This window comes from Dermacentor variabilis, chromosome 8 (assembly GCF_050947875.1).
Source record: "Dermacentor variabilis isolate Ectoservices chromosome 8, ASM5094787v1, whole genome shotgun sequence".
Classification (NCBI taxonomy): domain Eukaryota; kingdom Metazoa; phylum Arthropoda; class Arachnida; order Ixodida; family Ixodidae; genus Dermacentor; species Dermacentor variabilis.
In genome coordinates, this window is record NC_134575.1 from 155,227,508 (window position 1) to 155,248,116 (window position 20,609).

General features: G+C 44.0%; 1 long non-coding RNA gene and 1 pseudogene across 1 annotated transcript in view; one reads left to right on the forward strand and one right to left on the reverse strand.

Annotated features, from left to right (window-relative positions):
* LOC142590687 (uncharacterized) overlaps window positions 1-20,609 on the reverse strand; it is a 99,375-nt gene that overhangs the window by 33,469 nt on the left and 45,297 nt on the right. The window lies entirely within an intron of this gene.
* On the forward strand, window positions 6,756-20,279 carry LOC142590793 (uncharacterized; annotated as a pseudogene).

Genomic DNA, 20,609 nt, shown 5'->3' on the forward strand with positions numbered 1-20,609 from the left:
CATGTAGTATTAAGATAAGTGTAATACGTCTCTGTGCATACACCTCTTGTCAACGTTCTTCACTAAAGAAGCACATGTCACCTTCATCATAACTGCACAGAGAACAGCCGTAGGTGATAAGGTGGCTTCCCAGCATAACATGCTTGTGACATCTGCTACTCCTAGCTTGCCAAGGCAAATACGCTTCCCATCATTTGGATTGCAACAATGCAATAAATATGAATGTTTCATAGATTCTGATTAACCACTTTACATAGATTTTAACATGTGCGTTGGATCTACATGATTCTATTTTGTACTCCAGTAAAGAAACATTACAGTATAAAGGTAGTACTATGTCGCACTGTGTCCATGTTGTGCTAGCTGCTACAGTGAGGGGGACTTAGAGATGTGAGCAAATCCCAAAGGTGGTGCATTCTAAAAAGCACCTCGAAGTCCAGCCACAAAGGAAGAATGGAAGAGACTGATATGCTCTCAGTTTGATAAGCAACTTGTATATGCACACATGCTCTGACACGTATTGTGCACTGTAGTACACGTTCCGCTGTCCCATACGCACAGCTATGCATTGGCAAGCAAGAAGTATGTGCACGACAGTGGTCAAATGGTTAGAGCGTCAGGTTGTTATGCTGGTAGATAGGTTCGGGCTCACTGTAACATATTTTTGTTTTGAATGCAGAAGACCGAAACGAGTCGGGACGTAAAATTGCCTACTGCAAAGTGCTTGGTATGAAGAAATAATTCTTTGCATTAAAAAGGCCCAAATCTAGCGCATGCCTGAAATGTTCTGAGGTGCAGCACATTGCAACTGCAGTGGCTTTGCCACAAGGTTGACGTGTATACATGTAAAGAGCGTAGCAACAATGATTGATTTTCCACATAGCCAAGGTGCATTGCGGTGCAGCACATTGCAACAGCTGTGGCTTCCACACAAAACTAATGTGCATAATGCTGCAGCATGATGGAGCATGTTTTAACAGACAGAACATAAAGGCTGTTTACATGCACTTCAATGATTTTATGAGCAGATAAAATGGTGGTGATTGTCTCAACTATAATATTTTGCTTTCACTTTTCAGACTGCAGAATGCCCATTTCTGCATTATACTAGGGCAAATAAGTAGCTTTTTTATTCTCACTGCCCTTTAAACAGTGTGGTGTTATCGTGACCACAGTATATTAGAGAACATATGAAAACGTAGTATAATACAGCTCAATAACTCAACTCAATAAGTGTTACTTATAGTATCACTGAAAATCATGTAAAGAAGCTTGGAGAACTGTCTTCAACTAATTGCACATAGAAAGCATTTCGAAATGGTGGGCTCAAAATGCTCAAACTTCAGTCACAGGCTGCATTCTTAGTCTTCCCTAAAATATAGGTCATGACCCTGAGACAGCGTACATCAGATTCAGCTTGCAGTTGTAAAGTGGCTTGGGAAGTTCACAAATAGACACGAAATTATTTTAAAGTTCAGGCTATAGTTTGTATGTGCAGTTGTGCCTGCTCATAGCACACTTGTGCTGTATAGCATGCTTGTGGTAAAAACAGTTCCCCAAGAGAAAGGCACTCGTTTTTGTGCAACTTCCATGACTGTCTGATAGACAGTCAAGAGAGCACAAAAAGGGTTTGAGACTTTTAAGACAAATTTTCTTGAGGCAAACCTCAAGTTTAGCATGGAGCTAGTTTGGTCACAAAGAACAGTCATTCCTACTCACACATACCTTTTTTTCATTTAGCTTCAGGTCCACCTAAATTATTGCCGTCATGACAGCCGTCACATGATATGGTGGCATCATTCTTTGTATTAATCATTCGAGCATTGAAATCCAAAATGTGACATCAGAGTAAAAGGGCAGGAGGACAAGGGAAGAGAGAAGAAATATTACATGTTAACATTAGTGGGTTGTAGTGTAACAGAAATAGGCAAGCAATAATTGAGCGAAAAGGCCACTGGACACAGGAAAAGCAGATTTAGTAGAAACACAGCAGCCTGTAAGGAAGAGAGAGAACATTTTATTCTTTGTGAAGCTTAGTCTGCATGACTGTTTTATATACCATCAGTGATCATGAACATGCCAGAGGCGAAGCATATTGTTACGGTGATGTTGGGAATATAGAAAGACTGTATTTGCAATATCTATACAAGATGAGCCAGAGGTGTTAAGATGGCTAACCACCAACAACACGCAGCAGCCACTGTCCCGCAATCTTCTTCTTTCTCTCTTCTTTCATCCATCCGTAACAGGACCCCCGGGTGGTGACGCGCTATCTCGGCGCATGGTAGGCAAAAAATTGCGAGCGAAGTGTGGCTTCAGTCGGGAAACATGCACGACGTCGACAGGCGTCTGACTTGAGGATGCATTAAACTGAAGCTGCGAAATCTCGTAATTTACGTCGTTAACTTGACTTAGGACTTTATAAGACCCTGTGTAGCGAAAGAGAAGTTTCTGGGAGAGGCCAACCCGACGACATGGTGATCAAAGGAGCACCCAAGCACCTGGCGCAAACTTAACATCGCGATTGCACCGGTTATAACTCTTTTTGTATATGCTGCGAGGCTGATAAACGAGATCGGGTGACTTAATTGACGTGCCATGTGAGCGCGATCGATGACTTCACGAGCATGCTCATTTGCAACACGTGGCACAGAAGGGAGGATGGTGTCAAAGGGCAAAGTGGGGTCGCAACCATACAAAAGATAAAAAGGTGAATATCCTGCTGTGTCACGTCGGGACGAGTTATACGCGAACGTCACGTGGGCCAGCATGGCATCCCAGTCGCGGTGATCGTTGGAAACCTACATCGACAGCATCTCTGTTATTGTTCGGCTGAGACATTCCATGAGACCATTTGTTTGTGGGTGATAGGCAATGGACATCTTGTGTTCAGTAGCACAAGCGCGGAGGAGGTCGTCGACAACTCGAGACGAGAATGAGCAGCTGCGGTCTGCAATTACTGTCGAGGTGCACCGGGTGGAGAATGACGTCGTGGAGGAGAAAATTGGCAACGTCTGTTGCACAACTAGTCGGCAACGCCTTCTCATTGGACCACGAATATCCTCTGGACGTCCCGATTAGATCCCAACGTCCAAGTCCCAGTTAGGACGTCCACTGGATAACATGAGGACATTAATTTCGGGATGGCCTATTTAAGATATCCTTCGGACATCCACAGGATTAAAGTTCTGGGATCTAAACAAATCCCAAAGCTTTGATCCTATGGATGTCCGAAGGATGTTCTCAACGGGATGTCCCACACTGGACAATTGTGGCACCAACACACAATTGAAGATATGTACTATGTGATCATATCGCAGAATGTTAAGTCTCTTCCACGGCTGCCCTCAGTGCACGCTCTTCCGAAAAGACATGTCAGACAGCTATATTACATATGAAGCTGCCACACTCAGATGAATGCAGCCGCGCGGGCTTCATCTTGAAAGCGATCTGCTTTGAGGGCACAGTCCAGGTGGGCCGACGGCTCATACCTTTGCGTACGCTGCGTTCTCATCGCTTAGTTTGCGTTGGAGGCGATCGACAGGCAGCACGAATGCCACTTAATTCGCTCGCTGCTGCTGCTGCAGCGATTGCTCACGCCTGCGTTTTGACAGCGTGGGTGCGCGGTTATCGAGTGCGAAGTAAGTAAGTAAGTAAGTTTATTTTGCAGGTTCAACTGGAGGGTTTTCTGGCAAAAAGCTGCATGAGCAGCTTGACTATGTCCAGAAAACCCCTACAAGCAGTAGCACACGAGTGGTACAGAAATCAGACACACATACAATAGTTGTAGTCAATAAAGAGAAAACATTCACCAGTTATACATACAGAGTGTAACAATATATTGCAAAAAATAAAATTAAACAATAAAATGGTAAATAGAGACGCTCAAATGGTCATACAAATGTTCAGAATAAAATAGGAATAATCAAGCAAAACATAAAGGACATAAAATCACATTTCAACAAAATATTTCCGCAGCTCAGCTTTAGTATATCCTATTGTGTGTTTATATGTGTTTAGTACATGGGGCAGGTTGTAAGACAACATTTGTAATTTATAGTTGGTACGAAAACGTGGAATATTCCAAGTATTAATAGTTCTTGTGTGTATGTTAGCATGACGCATGTCCAAAGATGCCAGAGTCGAATAAAAATCGGCAGTGGATGCCGTCGAAAAATACATTTTTTCTAACAACTTAAAGTGATACAAATGGTTGACCCGGATAATGTTATGTGTTTCAAAAGCATACTTGGAGGTAGTTCTATTATCAATATTGGCGATTATTCGAACAATTTTCTTTTGCAGTACGAGAATCTTATTTAGGTTCGTTTTGGTCATTGTGGCCCAAACTAAATTGCAGTAGTTAAGGTGAGAAAAGAAAAGTGCGTAATAAACCTGTAATTTACATTTTAAAGGTAAAGTTTCACGACATCGCGATAGAACCCCGCAGACGGAAGAGAGTTTCTTGCAGACAAAGTCAGTATGGGCATCCCAGTTTAAATAGCAGGAAAACTGTACTCCAAGTATTTTGTGCACTTCAACTATTTCTATCTGGTGATCTTCAAAGTGAAGCATGCAATGCGGTACTATCGGTTTGTTTCTTGCGCGAAATATTATAGCCTTGGACTTTGTAGGATTAATTCTTAATTTATTCATCCTTGACCACCTAGACAATTTAATCAGTAGTTCATTACATTTCACCATTAAATCATTAAGGTTAGGGCCTGAAAGAAGTAGTGTGCTATCATCCGCGTATACGACAAAATCAATGGAAGGATCTATGCTTACAATATCATTTATGTACGTATTGAACAAAAGGGGTCCTAATATGCTCCCTTGTGGGACACCACAACTGATAGGCAAAAGAGATGAGAGTTCATTATCTAAAGACACCGACTGGCTTCTGTTTTGGAGATATCCTTCAAGCAATGTGAGTGGTCTACCACGGATTCCGTACATTTTAAGTTTGTTAACAAGAATGGTGTGATTTAAGCAGTCAAAAGCTTTACTAAAATCAAGGAAAAGGCCCACCGTATACAAATTCTTATTGATATTATTCAAAATTATTTCCTTCATTGTTAATAACGCTGTTTCTGTAGATTTACCGGTTCTGAAACCAAACTGTGACTCAGATATTACTTTATGTTTGTCAAAAAACTTACTTATTCTTGAAGAAATGACTTTTTCCAGACCTTTGGAAAACACAGGGAGTACTGAAATCGGTCTATAATTTGTTGGTACGTTTTGGTCGCCCCCTTTAAAAATGACTGATACTTTTGCAGTTTTCATTGCATTGGGAAAAACCCCGCACTCAAATGCAAGATTGTAGATGTGTGAAATCAAGGGACAAATTATGGGTAGCACATATTTCAATGGTTTCATCTGCATACTGTTGATATCTAAGGCTTTACTGTTACTAATTCCCATGTACACGTTATAAACTTCATTTGCATCAGTAGGCTCGAAAAATATAGTGTCACTAAGCTGACTAGGATAAGTGGTGATTTTAATGTCGCTGAGGTCTTGAGATGAAACGTTATTAAGAAAATGCTTGTTAAAGTATTCTGCAAGTGCCCTCCCTTTTATTTTGTTGCCATTTACTAGCATAGATTTTGCGACAGAGTTATTCGTACGGCGACCTAGGACATCGTTTAAAACTTTCCAGGCAATGTCTGGTCTCCTTTAACTGACGTTACAAAAGAGCTCCTGATAATATGATGTCTTCGCTTTCCGTAGCTCACAGGTTAATCGGTTTCTGAACTTTTTAAAGTGAAGTAGTGTATCCACTGCACGTGTTCGAAGGAACGTTTGATAGAGACGATTTTTGTCCTTTATCATTTTGAAAAGTTCTTTTGTTACCCATGGTTTTCTTATCTTTTTCGCATTTTTCGTGTACGTTGCAAGTGGAAAGGGCTTGGAATAGAAACGAAGGAAATGGTGAAAAAAAAGGTCGTACGCATCATTGACATCACTTTTCTGCAGCACACAGGACCAGTCGAAGTTCATAATGTCGTGCTTAAAGGCTTCCAAAGAGGCATCAGTTATGCGCTACACAGTAACAGATTCTTTAACAGTATTTCGCTTAGCATGCTCATGCCGAAAAACGAAGAATACCGGACAGTGATCGCTCACATCAGAAGCAATTGTACCAGCAGAGAGCACACTTGTTTCAATGTTCGTAATTATTAAATCTAGTGCCGACGCAGTAGCGCATGTGTTCATGTTTGCCTGTGCGCGGTGACATCATGCTAGGTAATTTAGATAGTAAGCCAATGTTTGCAACGGCGCTTTCTACTCGCGGCTGATGCTTATGGCGCGGCCACGCGATCCGTCTTGAATACTATCCAATGCGGACAGTTGGCGTCAAGGCGTGCTGAAGGCCGATGGCGTCGCATGTGCTATTAGCACATACACGCATGCGCGTCACCCGCGTTCACGAAGTGAAACGTCACTGTAACTGTTTTTCTTTTTTTGCTTGCGTCGGCACCGTGGCATTCGCCCTGCTGCTCACCGCGATTCGCGATTACAAAGAGCGAACTGAGAGAACGAGCAGCGAGGAGGGCGGGGTGCTTAGAGGCCTCACTTGACTATCCGCGCCTCGCCACCTACGTGCCCCTCTCCCCTCGATATGCGCCTCGCACTCCTTGCAGCCACGTGTTGAGCCACGTGACCCGGCGGACCCGGCGCCTATAGTTGGTTCCTTATTCTGTGCCACGGTTCTGTGCCTATATGTGCAGCATTGTAGCTTCTGTAGTTTGTCATAGGTTTGCTGCTGCGTACGTTGGCCTCGAACAGGTGTTCTGTGGTGCCGTTCGCTGGCGTGCGAAGAGCTCTCTTGCAAAGATGTGAGTATTCCTTTGTTACCTTCATCCGATTAAGGTTCGATTTTCGATAATGGACATACCGCCATTGGCCGTATTAAGAGTTTGCGCGCGCTTGGTATAGTTTCCATATTGTCTTTTGTTTGGTGACGCCCGCGCCACGCGTTTCGGCGCGACGTGTATTTATTCGATGTCGCGTTCTGTAGAACTGTACGTCTCCGAAAAAGCGTGTCGAGAGGCGAAGAAATCTTTGGCGCTTCTTGAGTGCTCAAATGAGCACCCGTTGCAGGATCAACGTCCGCAAGAACAGCCGCCGAAGCAAGTAGCCGGAGTTTCCCGCGATGTTCAGAATAGAACTGACGCCGTCATTTGCGATGCAGTGGACAGCGGCGAGTATCGGCGTGCCGATTTTCATACACGCTCACTAGAAACGTATGCTGTCGACACTGCTTCCTATGCGGTTGTTCAAAGCAGCCCACTTTCTACGAATCCTGTCGACAGGGAGGAGACACAGTGTTGACAAAGTGATCACGGAAGGCAACTTTCGTGAAAAATTGCGAATGTGGGCTGTTCAACACAATATCAAAAGAAGGGCAGTTACAGATTTACTGAAGTTGTTACGAAGCCAGCCCTCTTTAGCAGAACTACCCGAAGATGGTCGTACTCTTCTCCGCACACTGCGCCAAGCGCAAGAGCAGTGCGGGTTAACACCGTTAGAGCCTGGGGAATATTGCCATTTTGGGCTTAAAGCTGGGCTGCTGCGCATACTGTGTCATGTCGAACACCCGCCTTCTGTGATCCCCTTGTCGTTCAACATAGACGGTCTTCCGTTATCGGAAAGTTCGAAAATGCAGTTGTGGCCTATTCAGTGTATTGCCCATGCCTGTGGCAATGGAACACCGTTTCTTGTTGGTGCCTTTGCTGGGCTGTCAAAGCCAGCATCCTCGAGGGAGTTTCTGAGGCCATTCGTTGTAGAGTTGCAAGAATTGATTTCGGAAGGTGTTGCTGTAGATGGCAGTGTTGCTCAAGTAAGTTTGAAGGCCATCATTTGTGATGCTCCTGCACGAGCCTTTGTAATGGCAACTAAAGGGCATGGTGGCTATAGTGGCTGCCCAAAATGTACTGTGGAGGGGACTTATATGAACGGAAAAGTTGTGTTTCTTGAAATGGACTGCCCCCTACGTACAAACATTAGTTTCAGAGAACAACATGATAGTGAACATCACAAAGGGGATTCCATTCTCCTAGATTTGCCAATTGATTGTGTGGATGATGTACCCCTGGACTACATGCACCTTGTGTTGCTAGGTGTAGTCAAGAAGCTTCTGACGTTGTGGACTTCAGGACCACTAGCTGTACGCTTTGGGCCACTCCAACGTCAAACTTTCAATGAAAAGAGCAGCCTTGTGCGAGCTTCTGTTCTCAGTGAGTTTCATCGCAAACCACGAGGTCTTGATGAATTAGACCGCTGGAAGGCTGTTGAATTCAGGCTTTTTCTTTTTTACACTGGCCCATTTATTCTTAAATTTTGTTTGACAGACCGCCTGTACCAGCACTTCCTCGTCCTTCATACCTCTCCCTCGGTACTTGCTAATCCGCAGCTCTGTCGCCAGCATGCTGTGTTTGCTGGAGAACTCCTGCGTTGCTTTGTCAGAGACTTTCGTGATTTTTATGGAGATGAGCACGTTTCCTTCAATGTGCACTGCCTAATACATCTTTTTGCCGATGTTCAAAGATATGGGCATTTAGATTCCTTTAGTGCATTTCCTTTTGAGAATCATATGCAGACAATCAAGCGACAGCTGCGAAAACATGGCAAGCCACTGCAGCAATTGTACAACCGCTTGGTGGAGTCCCAGTCTGAAGCAAACATCGTCCATCCATTGGATGAGAAGCCTGCACTGCTCCGTCAACATACGCACGGTTTGCCCCTGCCGGGGTGCTGTCCTCCTCAGTACAAGATGCTATCATTTAGGGAGTTCACTATTTCTCTAAGTGACAAGGACTGCTGCTTTCTGCAAAATGGACATGTTGTTTTGGCTAAAAATATTGCCCACTTGAAGGCCTCAAATGAACCATGCATTATTGGTCCAGAATTCCTAGTTAAAGAAGACTGGTGCCTTGTTGCAAGCTTTGTGGCGGACGACACCTGACGGCGGATAAACAATGCAGACAACGATACCAGCTTCCCTACGTCGTGCGTGTTCGACGACAGGAGAGAGCCAGGGCGGAGCTAACGGCGGAACAAGAGGCAGCCGAGATGGTGCAGCTGGTGAGCGCCCGCCAACGCTCTAAGGGACGCTCGCGCTCTAGGAGCCGCTCCAGGTCGAGGCAGCGGCCATCTTCTGGGACTCGTACGACCAGGAGCCGATCTGTTTCTATGGAGGCGCGCGTGCGCTTTCCTGCAGCTGGTGGCGGCGGCGGCGCAGCTGGGAGCCAGACCACCTGGGCTGACAAGGTCAAGGGTGGCATCAGCGCCGGCCGAGCGCCCGAGCAGCGCCAGGAGCATGTGGATGGTAATAAGGATAGGGATAGGATGGCGCAATTGGAGAGAGAGAATCGTAGTTTAAAAGCAGCCATTGACGGGCTTATAAAAGAGATAGCAGAACTTAGGAACGGCTTACCTTCCGGTAACAACGATAGCTTAAGACAGACTGGGAAACATGATGACTCGGTTGAGGTACCAAGGTCTGTGGAGGTCGCAGAACAGAACATGGCGGACGAAGAGACGCCTGCTCCGAAAAAGAGGGCCTTATCCTCGACCGTACGGATTCAGGGTAAAGTCGGTTCCGAGCTTAAAGCAATGATGGCGACATTGCAAGAAAGTGTAAATCAAATCATTAGTAGACTGGAGCGGATAGAAGAAAGGGAAAACATCACGGATCAGAGATTAGGCAAAATTGAAATATATCTAAACGAGACAGTGGTCCCTGTTATGGAGCGGGAGTGCACTCGGCCGCTAGCCCAGCAGGGTAAGTCGCCGAGTGGACTTGAGCTCAAAACTAGTTCACCAAATTTCCGTGGTCAAGATGGCTCTGTTAAATAGTTCATTTAGTATTTGGCAGTGGAATTGTAGGGGGTTCAATCATAAGAAGGCGTCTCTGCAGCAGTTTGTTAGAACGCATGGTGTCAAGCCTCAAGTTATCATGTTACAGGAAACACTGACGTCTAACGTGACCTTAACGAATTTCAAAGCGGAAGTAAAGGATAATGAACAGGGCAGAGGACTCGCTACTCTCATTAATAGGAGGTTGGCGTATATTAGACATGATCTTCACATGGCAGATTGCAAGATTGAATATATTATGGTGGAAGTAATCTTAGGTCGGCAAAGGTCATGTCAGAGGAGCGTTTACCTGCTTAATTTGTACAGTAGCCCCCGGGACACGAAGCAGAGTTTCAAATCTCTCTTGACCAAGGCAACCAATCAGGCTAAGGATGCACCGTTGCTTATTGGAGGGGACTTCAATGCACCATATCATGTGTGGAAGTATGTTTATAGCACTATTAAGGGGGAGAGACTATGGCAGCAGGCACTAGACTTGAATTTAACTCTGATTACAGACCCCTCGTATCCCACCAGATGTGGCACGTCGACATGTAGAGATTCGACACCTGATCTCACTTTTGTTCGGGGGGTGGTGGATTCGTCCTGGTCCAATTCTAATAAAAATTTTGGTAGCGATCATTACATACTTATGATTACTTTGGCAGTGGCTAATAAAAAGGAGCGCACATTCAGGATGGTTGACTGGGATGCATTTAGGAAAAGAAGAGCGCAGAGAATCGATGATGAAGGAAATGAGTTGACCTTGGAACAGTGGACTAGTCAGCTTAAAAGTGACGTTGAGGCGTCCACTAAAGAGGTTCAGACCGATATTGACACGGAACACATGGATAGTCGCCTGGCACATTTGTTGGAAGCAAAGCAGTCGATGTTAGCGAGATGGAAGGGTCAGAGATTAAATAGAAGGCTTAGAAAGCGTACAGCAGTGGTTAATCAGGAAATTGAAGACCATTGTCGGGTACTGTGCAAGCAGCAATGGGATGAAGTGTGCAATTCTATTGATGGTCGCATTAAGAGGGGAGGCGCATGGAGTTTGCTCAGACATTTACTAGATGAGACAAACACTAAGTCTAATCAGAGGACTGTGATAGGTAAGCTGGTCCATCAGGCGTGTCGGGACTCCACGGAGCAGGAGTTGCTAAAGGATTTGGCTCAGAGATACCTTCCTTTGGAGACCTGGCACGACACACCTGATGTGGTTTTGGAATATAGTGGAGACGAAAATGCAGCTATGGACGCGGAATTTACTGAAAGTGATATCAGGATGGCGCTGCAGAATCTTAATGGTCGATCGGCATCAGGGCCGGATGGCATTACGAATAAAATGCTACGGAATTTAGACGATGGGTCAATTGAGTTCCTTACGCGGCAGATCAATTGCCTATGGAAGGAAGGCTCTTTCCCGGAAGAGTGGAAACTGGCAACTACTGTTCTGATACCCAAACCGGGCAAGGCCATAGGGCTTGAAAATCTGACCCATTTCCCTGACGTCGTGTTTGGGAAAAGTCGCTGAGCATGCCATTTTAAATAGGCTAACGCGTTATGTTGAGAGCAATGGGGTCTTTCCGCATTCGATGATAGGATTTCGGCCCGGCCTCTCGACTCAGGATGCTATGATCAGGATTAAGCATCAGATCCTTGACCGGCGAACAAGGGATACTAAGGCACTAATTGGACTTGATGTGGAAAAAGCTTTCGATAAAATCCGACATTCTTTCATTCTACGGGTGCTATCGGACTTGAATATGGGGCAGCGGCTTTTCAATTTTGTCAAGGCTTTCCTTACGGATAGAAAGACATGTCTCAGGTTTGGGGAGATAAAATCGGAAGTCGTTAAATTGGGTTGCTGTGGTACTCCGCAGGGATCCGTACTCTCGCCTATGTTATTCAATCTGGCGATGTCGAAGTTGGCTAATAGACTAGACACTGTCCAGGATATTGGCTATTCTATCTACGCGGATGACATTACTATATGGAGTGTCGGTGGTAGTGATGGAGAGCTTGAGGCTAGGCTGCAGCAGGTGGTAACGCTTACGGAGGAGTGCCTGGGTCTCATGGGGCTCAAGTGCTCCACTAAAAAGTCGGAGTTGTTGGTCTTCAAATCTAAGAAGCTAGGTCATAGGCCGAGGGGTTGCGTACCGGAAGTTGAGCCTTGCATTAGAATTCATACTAGGGAAGGGTCGGTGATACCCAAAGTTGAAGCAATCAGGGTCCTGGGTTTTGTACTTGAAGCGAACGGATCGAACATTAGAACCATTCAGCGTATTACCAAGAAAACGGAGGAGGCCATAAGACTTATAAGAAGGATCTCTAATAGGCATAGGGGTTTAGGAGAAGAAGGTGCGATGCGCTTAGTTCACGCATTTATTATGTGTCATTTCTCGTATGTGGCAGCTATGCTAAATTGGAATAGGGGGGAGAAAAATAAATTGGAAGCATTAATCAGAAAAGCCATCAAGGCTGCGCTTGGTCTGCCTATGACTACGTCAAACGATATGTTGTTACGACTGGGTTTGCATAATACTTTAGATGAAATTGCTGAGGCTCAACGTACCGCGCAGGTTGCTAGGTACACCAGCGGGTAGGTATATATTACAGTCAATTGAAGAATCGGTGGCTGTGTCGCACGATAGGGCGCCCCTACTCGAGTTGAACGTGAACCTTAGGGCAAATATCATGGTTTGTCCATTTCCGCGGAATGTGCACCCCGTGCACAATGTAGGGAGGCGGGTCGCGAGAGCTAGGGCTTTGTTGCGAGAGGCAAAGGATCAGGAGGAGGAGTCTGCGTTTGTTGACGCCGCATGGATTAATGGTAAAAATGCTTATTCGGTGGTAGTAGTAGATGGCAAAGGGAGCGTTAGAAATGCTGCTTCCATTTATACCAAAGACCCGGGGGTTGCTGAACAGGTAGCTATTGCTCTAGCGCTAATTGATTCTAGAAGAGTTTTGGTGTTTAGCGACTCGCGATCTGCAATTACAGCCTTCTCGAGAGGACTTGTTGCGGAACCGGCTAACAGACTGCTGCAGGGTAGGGATATCACTTCGCATATCGTTACTTGGTTCCCGGCGCACATGGGGACAGTGGAGGGAGCCCCGCGTAACCTCAACGAGGTGGCGCACAGGGAGGCACGAAGATTAGTGTGCCGTGTACTCCCTGAAGGGGCTGGATCTCCCGCTCCTGAGTACAGGGACCAACTGTTAACCTACAACGACATCACCAAGCACTATTACTTAGGGCGCAGGGCATTCCCGTTGCCACATCCTAAATTAAGTAGGCCGCAGGCGGTTACATTAAGGCTTCTGCAGACACGGACGTACCCTAACCCGGTCATCATGAATAAAATTAATCCGGACTGCGGGGTTTCAGTGTATTGTAGTAAGTGTGGGGGTTTGCTCGATTTACAACACATGCTGTGGCGCTGCTTGGCGTTGGCCGGTGATGGTTCTCGAGGTGAACAGTGGTGGCAGCGAATGCTGCACAGTGAAGTGCTGGCGGACCAACTCAGGGCTGTCCAGAGGGCCCGTGTGATGGCAGAGGGGCTCGGCCTCTCTGTACCGACGTGGGAGCGGCCCGCATCAGTCCCAGACTGATCCCTCAGGACCTAAATAAAGTTCTCCATACCATACCATGCCGTACCCTTCAGTTCATCCAGACTTTGCATCTGTGTTGTGTCTTCCCTATCTCATCCTAAAATATGGCATGTACGCAACTTGCAAGAAATGGTGATGTTACCTTTCGGTAACAAGTATATAGTGTTCCCACAGCTGCATACTGCCTAGAAACCAGACATTGCACCTGTGTAGGAGATTTTAGTCTCATTGTTACTGCAAGTAGTTTCTGTTATACATGGTTAGTGCATTTTGAGTGCTACTGCTATTGTGTGAATGCAGCCATTAATAAGATATGATCGTAAAAAAACTCTAAGCATAGTTTTCTTTTCTAGATGGCATATGCAATCGTTGAGTTTTTGGCCCTGCAAGAAGTTGAAGTGGTACCATCAACATGGATAAAAGGGAATCGGTGTGCCTGGCCACCAGAGCACATTAAAGGAGACAAGATTGTCACAATGGTAAAAAAAAGCAGCAATGCCGGATGCTTCTTGTAAATGCTTTGAGGTGTCTGTAAAGGGGCTGTTTGGTATGTACCAGTCACTAGCTGTGTAATTTTGTGTAAAAATACAAGTACTCACAGGGGGTGTTCTTACATCTCAGGAACCTATGAGTTGGCAAGGAGAAAGCTCAACCGAAGTGAACGGGACTCAGATTTGAACACACTCAGATGTTCCACGAAAGAGATCAAGGAAACCACCTCAGCCATGGTCAGACTCTGATGACTCCGAGGCATCACAAACACCAGCTAAAACGCAACAAAAAGGAGCAGTGCCTGTTCCTAGGAATGTCCCACTGGGTAATCTTTCTCGTCATTCTGTAGGTGGCACAGGGCAGCTCCCCTGTTTGTAATAAATTGTAAGTAGTATAATATTTTGTATATTGATCTCCCAGGACTGGCCTCTGCTGAATGTGGAGAACAATCTGAAGGCTGCAGTGAAAGTAAGAAGCTTCATTTTTTTTTCTATTTACTAACAACATGCCGGCAACATTTGTTTAACATATCGCTCCCAGCGCTGTTGGCCAATAGAAGCTGTATCTGCCTGTGTTCAATGCACGTTTTATCTTACTCGTGTACTGCGTCTTGTTTTTTTTTTAACACTCTAAGTATGCCAAAATGCCCCAACGAACTTGCTCATTTTGCTGCCTTAAATTCCTCTCACTTATTTTGTGTGTGTGCATGTGCGGCAAAGCACTTTGATCTGGTTTGTGGGTATTGCAGCTACCCAACTGGTAGAAGGCAACCTGTGCTACAGATAAGTACATGCAGGCACGCACAAATAAGACCACACTGATAAAAGGAGAGGATCAATTATTATGGGGAGGCATGGTCTGAGCTGGCAGAGTACCCCATCTGCTCTTTCTTCTCTCTCGCTTTACGAAAGAATCTTGGCTATGCCACCGGCCTTTAAGGTGTCTCTCTTTTGTGCCATGAGCTTATGGTCATGTAGTGTAAGAGAATTAAGTAATTAAATCCAATGAAGAAAATTTGCAAAAAGTTATGGCCTTTGTTTACTTTCCTTGGCTACTGTTGGGGTCAAATGAAAGCAAACATCGGAGTGCGTGGTGGAAGCATAACTTAAGGTATAGTCTGCGCCGTTCAGTCATTGCCATTGACAGACATGCACATCGTTCGACCGCACTGCGTGATGATGCTACCCGTATGCTGCAATACTTTCATGTTTCTTTCATTTGAAAGTGAAAAGAGGTGACTTTGAAGTAATGATGAAGTGCACACTATAGCAGGTGCATTGCTCTTCACGTTTCATTTGATGCCCATAGCCCGCAATGTTTTGCCGCACCATGCACTAATACCCACCCCATATGGGGCATTATAGCTTCTGTTTTCTTCTATATTTCTTTTCTCGCTTTCAAATAATTGAGAACCAGAACAGAAAAAAATTGCAATATAGGGGGAGCATCATTGTGCAGTATAGTCAAACGGGGGGTGTGCCTGTTAAAGGTGATGACTGGACAATGCACACTATACCTTCAGTTGTGATTCTGCCGCGCGCTCCGCTGTTAGTGTTTCATTTGACCTCAGTAGTACAGCAAACCACCATTTGCTGCACCTTGAGGGTCCAGTGTAGATGTTGCTTAATAACAGTACTTGATTGAAGTGGCAAGTAGCAAAAATATAAAGTATAAGCAGACTTTCAGAAGAATTGAGGTTCAGCCGTGCTTGTAGACATACGTACTTGGTATATTTTAAGTGCAGTGACAGAACGTGGACAGGCACATACACACACAAGCACTGACATCAACAAAGGCTTGGTGACTGATAAGCATATAGGCATGAATATGTGCACCTCTTTCTAATAAAACCTTGTGGAAGTTAGTCTGTGTGTCTGCTTGGGCTTGACCCTGTTTTGTCACCACACTTGCCTTATTACATGGCATGATTGCAGATTTTAGTACAGCTGTGAGCAGGTCTTGTTGCTTATGCAGGTGATTTTCAGGAATTGGCATCACTTTGTGAGAAGGACACCTCTTGTGTGGGTAAGTATCTTTTGTCTTCGAGCTTGTTGTCAATGCTTATGTAATGCCAGTGCATGGTTGCAGCTGCATATGTACCATCCCACAGTACACACAAGAAGTTCATTTTTTGTCTTGGCTAGAAGCATTAAATAATATTTAATTAGAGAGGAACACTTCATTATATTTCTATGTTGTAGCTGTGAACTACAAGACCAGAAAGATAGGGAACTGTGCAGTAACTAATCTTGGAGAACTAAGGGATAAATTTTTATTTAATAATAAACTGTCATTAGCTATTCTAGGTTCTTTGTGATACTTGCTTCCCCTTATTTATCACTTAGAAATGTTCGTTCTGGTTGTCACTATGTATGCAAGCATATTCACTTTAAATGAGTGTATAAGTTATCGTTATCAAAATTGTTTAAAGATCACAGCATGTCAGGTGAGTTCACGAGAGAAATAAGGCACATCAAGAATTGGGACAGCCAGATGATTGTTACATATTGCATGGGACTAGATTGAAATGTTGTCCTGGAAGGGTTTATAAGTTGTAGTGCTGAAGGCATTATCATACATTTATTCTGCTCTTGATCTATATGCAATCTAAAGCTACTCAGTTTGTCTAAACATATTATTCATTTTTTTTGTCACTGACAGCACTTATTGCACCATCATTCAACTTTAGCCTGTCACCTTGCCAGATAATATATGTAAACTTTGTTTAGTATTGCATTTTTGTAAACCAGAATAGCGTTTACAGAACGAACTGACGCAGACACAAAGGGATGACAACACTTTGTAGACCACCTTGTTAAAATCCCCCAGAGAGGGTATTGCAGTAATAATAAAGTGATTCTTAAGTGCCTCTGGAGAAAGCATGCTGAAAAGATGTTGAACTCATGTTTACTTATTATTGGTCATTCACTAGTATTACAATTCATCATTATATTACAAGTTAAATGTAGAATACATTATGGTAACAAAAAATTGCTTGTGACCCTACATGAAAGTTACGCGATAATTTGCATTTTCTTCTGGGGCCATTTTATGCATAGAAGTAAGGACTTTGTATGCTGTGTGTGCATAATTCTCAGAGCAATGTAGTTGAAATTTCTTATTCTAGGTCAAGAACGCTCGCGACCATTTGACTCATCACTCGGGAGAGATCAAGGTAACTCATTGATAAACACTTTTGTATATAAAGGAAAATATGGGGGATGATCGTGTAAACCAGTCAAGAGTGAGTAAAAAGTTTGTTCTAAAGGAATCTTCCAAAAAGAGGAGTCATGCCAAACTAACAATTATCTAACAAAATTACTTTAAACGGCCGCAAAACATGTCTGTTGACAGGTGGTAAAAACGGTAAAATATGTTACACTTTCGTTCTAGAAAGTAAACACCGATTTGGAGACAGTAGGTTTACCAAAAGTCTCTTGATAGACTAAATGGTGCATTGGGAGCTTATGTGAACGGAGCACATGAGACTAGCAATGATTCCTATAAAGGTATGTTTGGTGGTAAAGAGGGTTGTTTGAGCCTTTGGTTTTGCTGTTTACTGTATTCGTTTCCTTTTGTGACATGCATAACATTCATTTTGGATTGGTGCTGCTGTTAGTAAATACCTCATTATTATTCTGTTAAGGTACTTAACGAGGTGCCGCTATATTAATAATATAGTGAAATTATTTTCAATTGTGCACGCAAACAAGATTTCCTAAGGCTGATGCATGCCGTACCACTTGTGTGAAAGAACTTGTTTATTGTATCTTTGCTCTTACATCGTAGTCGAAGGACGCTGAACAGCAGTAAGCTGCAATATTTAATATTTTTAGGTAACATTGTTTCTGCTTGGAATGCCAGGCTACAGAACCTAAATTAACATAGAAAGCTGGGTGAGTTGGTGACTGAACATATTCCTAGGGATGCACAGTGCAACCCGGACGAAGGACAAAAGGAAGTATGCTCGAACGAAAGGAAGCGTACTTGTATCGTCCACTTCCTTTTGTCCTTCGTCTGGGCTGCGCTGACCACCCCTAGGAATATCTACAGAACCTGACACTTTGCGGACAAGTTAGCTTGATGCGGAACACCATTTTTTAATATACGGCGTATTGCTGCAGCATTTGGCAATTGCCTTTGTGCCACGAGTTTATTTGATACCCTTCTTGTGTAGCGGATAGTGCAATACTATCTAGCATGTTTCGTTGCATTATGCTTTCGTCTTTCTGTTTGTAGACTTCAAGCAACACGTTCTTAGGCTTCTCAACATCATCAGATTTACACAGCAGCAACATGGAGAGATGCTTAACAAATTATGTGAAGTATTGCCTGCCCATGCAGTGATTACAACGTCGCCACTTATTGACAAGCCATTTGATTCCTTGGATAGGCTGTTAGCCTTCAGTGAGCAGCTTGACAAAGAAAAAGTTGCAGTTCTGGTAAGTATCACCATCCATATTTTAAATTGACATGTGGGCTCCAATAGTCAAAACTGATGGTAGTTCCCGGGAAAATTACCAATTGAAGCAATTCTCTGCTATTATGGTTTTGTGTGTGTGTGTGTGTGTGTGTGTGTGTGTGTGTGTGTGTGTGTGTGTGTGTGTGTGTGTGTGTGTGTGTGTGTGTGTGTGTGTGTGTGTGTGTGTGTGTGTGCGCGTGTGTGTGTGCGTGTGTGCGTGTGTGCGTGTGTGTGTGTGTGTGTGTGTGTGTGTGTGTGTGTGTGTGTGTGTGTGTGTGTGTGTGTGTGTGTGTGTGTGTGTGTGTGTGTGTGTGTGTGTAGTTGAGATAGTATGCAATTTTTTTTGGGTTAGCATAGGAAGCTTTAATACAGTATAAATATCAAAATATCTTATTGTCTGTGCTCAAGAAATAGAGAATAATGTGAGTTATAGCCTTACCATTTTCTACAGCTTTTTCCAGTAGTCTGGTCAGTTTATTGTGTATTGGCTAGAACAATAAACCGTCAGTGCTGTAAACAACTTGTATGATGCCACGATTTTACTTGCCGACTCTGAACACGGGTGTATTGCTAAAAGGGCCATGTCTATAGGGGGCGCATCCTAATTGAGGGTGCACAAGAATTCAAAGATATTTCAGCACTGATAACAGATGAGCTTCTACTTGAGGACCTGCAAAGTACTTTTTGTCAAGATATTCTTTCATGACAAAGTATGCAAGCTGTTCTTTCAGTGGTGTGTAACAAATTCTAGGTTGTAAAAGATTAAGATAACCATGTGTGGTCCACACTGCATTTTCTTCAATTTCCCTGTCATCTTGCAGGTGCGTGAGCTCATGCAACTTGGCGGAAAGAATGCAAACGCTGCAACCAAGCGCATGTTAGCACACCTTTTATCTGACGAGCTGGCTTCAAAGTTCTCTTGGGTTGGAAGAAAAAATAAACTCAATTTCTCAAACCTCAAAGCTTCAAGTGCAATCATCGGTAAGCCTGATTCTGTGTTTTCTTCTGCTGATAAAGCGAAATTTGAGACAGTTGCAACACTGCCCTGCTATTTCACACGGTTATGGGTACTTCAGGAAACTAATCAGAGAATGTGCACTCATTGTGTCCTGCTTCGTGACCAATTTTTCTAAGCAGCTCGCTGTGTGCAAGCACTTCATAGTCATTCATTATTATTCCTCTTGAGTGCATTTCTGCCAAGTGCTTGCATTGTTTCGTGAGCTTGTTTCAACTGTTATGCTGTCTGAAATTCAAGCTGCGGCAACTGCCAACAGGACTCATTTGTGGCCAACTACTGCTAAACATAGCTCTGACTTGGCACATGTTCTTTCATAGCAGCATCACTTCCACATATGCCTTTGAGAAATAATAGTCCAGCGGTAGGATGCGATTTATGTCAAATTTGTTCGGTACATAGTTCAAATACTGCACACTAAACATGTTACACAAAATTGACCATCAATGCAATATATATGCAAATTTTGAGTGCTAATGGGAATATGAGATTTCCTCAGCAATGTGGCATTCAGTACATAGTGTTACATGAATACAGATGAAAACAATTTGTCTTGGCTTTACAAGATGCATTGTGGTTTGTCAATGCTGGCAGCATTCTTGTACATGTGTTGACACTGTTGAAGAAAATGTGGTTACTACACTAACAATATATATATATATATGTTGGTGGATTTCAGCTGCTGCAACACAGTTTCCGCAAGGAACCACAACGATTGTTGAAGATGCCATCAAGTCATGGCTAAGACATGCGCCAGAAAGAGCATCAGGTGCCCTGAAACAACAGCCTGCAGCATCCATTGAAGACGCAAATGAAGGTACATTTCTTTAATGGAACTATTGCATTAGTCTTCATCGGCCTCTCACAAGAGCTCGTAATCTGAGGTGCGACCTTCAACTCAGTGTTATATGCCACTATGAAGTCCTTCGGTGCCTCGAATTCAAATGAATCCCCTATTTTTTCTTTGGACGTGTTTTATTCTGTAGAAGGTGCGCACAGTTTGAATACAGGTGATAGCTGGTGTGAACCTCCTGCCCGACCTGCAGCCTTCTACGCACAATTTTCTTTGCCTTGGTTAAGTGATAGCAGAGTCCTTCCATGTTTTTCTGGTCACGAAACTCCGCCGTCACGCTATGGGAGAGGTTCATATGCTGCCCAAAG